Raw genomic sequence first — 6618 nt, forward strand, 5'->3', positions numbered from 1 at the left:
CATTTTCTCTTTTCTGCATTCGTTATAAAGTATGATAAGTAGCGAATTCAACAAATTCACCTTTACTATTTAAACTAAAATAAAATCAATTGAATTTGAATATTTTTATGTCTTAAAATATTTATTAACTAAAAAATATATATACCTGGTCCTTCATCATCAATATTGTCAGCGTCAACTTCTACTCATATATAAAAAAATGCACGTCAATATTTTTTAGTGAATCATGATATAAATTTATATATATATACAAAGTTAATTTAAACATTAACCTTGTAATAATGGTAATTCATTTAAATATGGTAAAAGATGACTTCTCTGCGTCGTTGAAGATGATGCCACATATTGCATATCAATTTCTTGTGTTAGATTTTGATATTTTGACTTAGCATGAGATGTTGTAGAATGATCATTGCTTTTTATGGCTGTAATATGTGACACATAGGAACTTTGACAATTTGTGAAATGTGTCATAGTTTGTTTTCCTCTCCATTTTCTTAAATCTTCCCCTTTGATAGGTGCAAATTTAAAAAGATCTGTAAAAACATTAATAATAAATCATATCATATTTGTAAGTATTTAAAAAAATTAAATAACAAACAACAACTAATGTAAAGAAAAAGACATATCTATTATGTAATTATGTTTATGAATGTTATAAATTTAAATAATAAGATTTGTGAATGAATAGTGTTAAAAAGATCATACCATTGTTATTAGATGATGTTTTAATTCATTTTTGATTCCGTATGCTTATTCTATTCTTTCTGGCAAGTTTTTTTTCTTTGTCCATATCTGATAACATAGAAAATGAATATGGTATGAAAAGTTACTGAGTAAATTTGAAATTAAATAAAAGGCAGTTTATAAATATTATAATAATATGCCAAATGACAGATGACACTTAGGTCAATTAGGAGATCTATTTTTTTTTTTTTTAACTAATTTGAAGTTGTTAAATTGCTAAAGATAGAAATTATCAAAAGATGTGTATTGCTACAACTATCCCACAAAGAAATGCAAATGTTGAAAGGACAAATTTTAAAGTTTAATAAAAAAACTGCAGTTTTCTGATGTAATGTAACTGTTATTTTTTGAAAACTGAAATTTTAATTAAAGTTAACATAAATTCCTCCGTTTTATTGTTTCTTATTCATATTAATTAAATAACGTTCTTCATATCCTAAATACATGCCCTTAAAATTAGGTGTTACTGATATGCAAAAATTTTAACATATTTAAACAGAGTAGTTTTCGTAATTGATCTAATGGGCGAAAAAGACTATTTTAAATGGATTGAATTACAACCTCTCCAAATATATATCACCTGTTTGCACTAACTTGAAGTTGAATATATATATATATATATATAAAACTGATTTCCTAATGTCTAATTATAAATATAATTTGACATGTTATATAAGTGTTGAGATTCTTGAAAGATTTAAACTTGTTGAGATTTTTATAGGAATGTTTGACAGACAGAATGGTATGTCATGTTGTTTAACTGCTGTGCATTTAAGTAATATTTTCATAGCTTTTGTATAGGATATGCTGAAGTGATCTTTTATGGTGCTATCTTTATTTGATCGGTTGATACTTAGGGTGAGTGATTTTTTTAGTTTAATCTTGCCCGAAAATATTTTAATTAGGAATCCTTTGACGCTAAAATTTGAAATTTATATGATAATAAATTCCTAATACTAGAAAAAAGTTCTATTTTCTTGTCGGCAGATGGAACTTTAAGTTGCACTGCCTACATTGTTAAAGATTAAGTACTATATATAACTAATGTCACTATGTTCAATTATAAATACAATTTGAAATGATAGAAAATATGTTAAGGTGGTTGAGAGTTTTAAACATGTTTACATATTTATATGATTAAGTGTTCATATAGGGTGGCATGGGATTTTAAACCTGCTAACAGTTTGATGAACATATTGTCATGGTTTCTTTTTCCAGGATCATTATGTGACCATGGCCTTAAAAAAGACAATGCTATCTGTGTAAATAATTTGAATGGGAAGATCCTATGGCATGGCATAAAATTAAAGGATTAACTTAAGATAGAACAAACTTGGCATAATTTCTTGGTTTACTTGTAGCTTAGTTGTTTATTTGGTACTCCTTTCTGTAATATCTGATCTGACTGTGAAAATATTGGAGTAAACATCATCTCCTGGGTGGTGGTGCTTTATTTGTGTTGGCCAACAATACACCGAAGCAATATGATGTTTACATCCATGGTAGAACACTTAATAGGCCACTCTCTTGTCTCTTTATTGTATCGAACTTGTGGTTTGATGAAATTTTTATAGATATATGGTCTGATAGAACGAACTTGGCATAATTTCTTGGTTTACTTGCAGAATATTTGCTTATTTGGTACTTCTTTCTGCAATATTTGATATGTCCTTGAAACTGCAGGAATAAACATTATCTCCTGAGGAGCTATGCTTCATTTGTGTTGGCCAACAATAAACTAAAGCTATATGATATTTACGTCTAGGGTAGAGCACTTAATCAAATCCATAGGCCACTCTCATATCTCTTTACTGTATCGAACATATAGTCTGGTAAAATTTGTATAGATATATGGTCTGATAGAACAAACTTGACATAATTTCTTGGTTCACTTGCAAAATAAAATATTTTCTTATTTGGTACTTTTTTCTGCAATTTTTGATCTGACCATGAAAATGCAGGAATAAGCATCATCTCCTGAGTGGTGGTACTTTATTTGTGTTGGAAAATAATACACTAAATCTATATAATGTTTACGTCCAAGGTAGAACACTTAATCGAATCCATAGGCCACTCTCTTGTCTCTTTATTGTGTCGAACTTGTGGTCTGATGAAATTTTTATAGATATATGGTCTGATAGAATAAATTTGGCATAGTTTATTGGTTCACTTGCAGAATATTTGCTTATTTGGTACTTCTTTCTGCAATATCTGATCTGTCCTTGAAAATGCAGGAATAAACATTATCTCCTGAGTGGTTGTGCTTCATTTGTGTTGGCCAATAATAAACTGAAGCTATATGATGTTTACATCCAGGGTAGAACACTTAATCAAATCCATAGGCCACTCTCATTTCTCTTTATTGTGTCGAACATGTGGCCTGATAAATTTTTTATAGATATATGGTCTGATAGAACAAACTTGGCATTATTTCTTAGTTTACTTGCAGATTAGTTGCTTATTTGGTACTTCTTTCCGCAATTTTTGATCTGACCGTGAAAATGCAGAAATAAACATCATCTCCTGAGTAGTGGTGCTTCATTTGTGTTGGCCAACAATACACTGAAACTATATGATGTTTACGTCCAGGGTAGAACACTTAATCGAATCCATAGGCCACTCTCTTGTCTCTTTATTGTGTCGAAATTGTGGTCTGATGAAATTTTTATAGATATATGGTCTGATAGAACAAACTTGGCATAATTTCTTGGTTCACTTGCAGATTAGTTACTTATTTGGTACTTCTTTCTACAATATCTAATCTGACCATGAAAATACAGGAATAAACATCATCTCCTTAGTGGTTGTACTTCATTTGTGTTGGCCGACAATAAACTGAAGCTATATGATGTTTACGTCCATGGTAGAACACTTAATCAAATCCATAGGACACTCTCATGTCTCTTAATTGTGTCAAACATATGGTCTGATAAAGTTTTTATAGATATATGGTCTGATTGTAATACCCCATAAGATCCTACCTCAATTCAGCTCATCATAGTATGTTAAAGGGGTTAAAGAGTTAGAAAATTTCACTAAGTGTTAGGACTTAGTCATTTATAAATCCCCTAAACTTCGATGATTTTATTTTTGACCTCCCCGACCTTAAAATGTCCATTTTAAAGTTGATTGATGATCGGCGATGTCAAAGGTGTATCTCGAGTGAGTTTCTAAATTTTCAGATGAGCGTAAGGGCATGTTTAGAAGTTCAAAAAAGTAATAGCATCGGATAAACCCGTGGCATGCGCTCCATTTCACCAGTAGGGGTGCCTGCAGTAGAGCCCGTGGCACGCGGTCCAGTCCGGCAGACCAGAACCCGCGACGCGTGCTCCATCGTGTGCCCTTATTTTCTAGCTTTTGTTTACCATTTTTCCAAGGGCAATTGGGTCTTTTCCCTTCACCCAATTAGTCCATAACATAATTGTCTTAAGAGAAAGCAATCCTCTCTCAAGAACAAACCCTAGCCTATTCAAAATTCAAGCTCAAGATTCAAGAAACCACCAAGAACCTTCACTAATTCATCAATTAAGGTATGTTTGATGTTCATTCATAGGTCTTTTTCACCCATGGAGTCCAAGAATTCATTTTTAAGTTTAATTCCATGACTTTTACATGTTATTATGAGTTATTTTCATGAAATTATTATGAATCTTGATTATCAATTATGTTTACCACGTGTTTCGTTGGAAATTGTCCTTGACACGTTTGAATGATAATGTTCACATTTTAAATCCTAAATCCATGATTTTACTATTTTCAATTATATCAGAATCCAATGTTTTAACTATTTCGATGCTTAAGCCTATGAATTTCAAGTGTTTGATGAAATGCATAAATGATTGAGTTTTGAACAATGACTACTTATTATGTTTTTGAAGCTTCAGTATGTTCCTACTGTTATTGTCATTGAGTCCTGGGGGTTATGAATACCCGAAATTTAGCTGTTTACCTAGTTTATAGTATCTACAGAATGATTTTAGTTATACCATAAGCAATATCATTAGTCAATAATATGGTCAGTTGTGAATTCAATTAAGCTCAGTTTAGTTCAGTAATCAGTGTCTTATAGTTGGGAGTATAACTTAGCACCGAGTGAACGTAGGGATGGTGTCTTCACTATCAGTAGGCATGAGGCACTTGTCTCCCCCGTCAGTAGGCATAAGACATTAGTAGCAATCCCTAGGTTCCAGACTTACGACGCTACCGTAGACTTTGAGGGGTCCCCCATCAGTTAGGCATGACACCCTCGTCCTTTGGGATATCAGATTAGTGGATCCACACAGCCAATGTTAGTAACCATTGTACGGTATTGATGCCCTTCCAACTGGAATTACAGGTTAGACCCTGATAGTACATTGGGGTATGTCGGTTATAGCTAGATCCCACAGTCTCAGTTCAATATTCAATACAGAGCTCTATTTCAGGTTTGCTAGACCATAGCATACAACTATCAGTTATTCAGTATCAATATTTTAGTATTTCAGTTTACAGACTATATCAGAATCATGTTTTATGCTTGGTCATGCATTCTCAGATTCTTTATAGCTTTTATGCATTCATACTTAGTTATCTAATATTATTCAGTCAGTTATTATCTCATGCATATAACCCGTACATTTTCGCCTAACCTTACCTCATATACTAGTACAGTCAAAGTACTGATCGCATACTCATTTTTGCGCTATGATGTCTTATATCATAGGTTCGGACACTCGGGTTTCCAACCGTACTTAGATAATTCCAGCACATCAACAGCAGTAGAAGTGGTGAGTCCTTATATATCGAGGACCGTTTATGTTTACCCCAGTCTTTCAGCTCAGTAGTTAGCCAGAGTTAGTAGGGGGCTTATCCCATCAACTCCTCAGTCAGTTAGAGGCTTTTCAGACTATTTCAGACAGTTACTCAGTTTACCAATTGTTATTATCAGTCTTCTCAATATTATTTTCAGATGCTTTTAGAACTATGATTTTTAAATATATGTTTTAGTTTTTAAAACCTTATGGTGTTTTCAGTTAAATTTTGCACATGTTATTTTGTTATCTTTTTATTCAGTGCTCACAGCAAGTATCAGCTTATGGGTTATCTTGTAGCCTCTCGGGATCATAAGCACCGTGTGGCATCCAGGGTGTATTTTTGAGGTGTTACAAACTTAGTATCAGAACCTAAGGTTTTAAAGTTATCTAGGGAGTCTAAAAGCTGCACTGCGTAGAGTCTTGTGCATGGTGTGAAGCGCACAAAACTTATGAACAAGAGGCTACAAAATGTTTTAGGAAAAGTTTCCCTTCTTTCAGTATTCACATCGTATGAATGAGCATGAGCTCAATTTAAGCTCTCTTTCTAATTCAATCTTCTTTCCGTTTATAGAACATGCCTCCTAGAAAGAATAATAAAAGAAGAAATAGAAATCAGTCTGCACCTTCGCCTTTTCAGAAAGATCTCCTGAATGAGCATGACTCTCATGCCGAATTATGAGCTGCATTCACTACTTTGTCTCACTCAGTAGTAGCTCAGAATAATTAGCAGTACACTATCCCAGCCGTTCTAGTAGCTAATACCATCGCATCTAGGATTCGGGACTTCACCCGAATAAACCCTCTTTTATTTTGGGGATCCAAGTCTGATGAGGATCTGCAGGAGTTTCTCGACATGGTTCAAAAAGTGACTGACATTATGGGTGTCAGTTCTAGTGAGAGTGAAGATTTGGCTGCTTACCAGTTGCAGGATGTAGCTCACACTTGGTATAAGCAGTGAAAGAGAGATAGAGATGCAGATGTAGGGCCTGTAGAGTGGGAGGAGTTTGCTATAACCTTTTTAGAAAGATTCTTCTCTTTGGAGTTTAGGAAAGCTAAGGTGCTGGATTTTATTAATTTG

This window comes from Capsicum annuum, chromosome 12, assembly GCF_002878395.1.
Source record: "Capsicum annuum cultivar UCD-10X-F1 chromosome 12, UCD10Xv1.1, whole genome shotgun sequence".
In the NCBI taxonomy this organism is placed as follows: domain Eukaryota; kingdom Viridiplantae; phylum Streptophyta; class Magnoliopsida; order Solanales; family Solanaceae; genus Capsicum; species Capsicum annuum.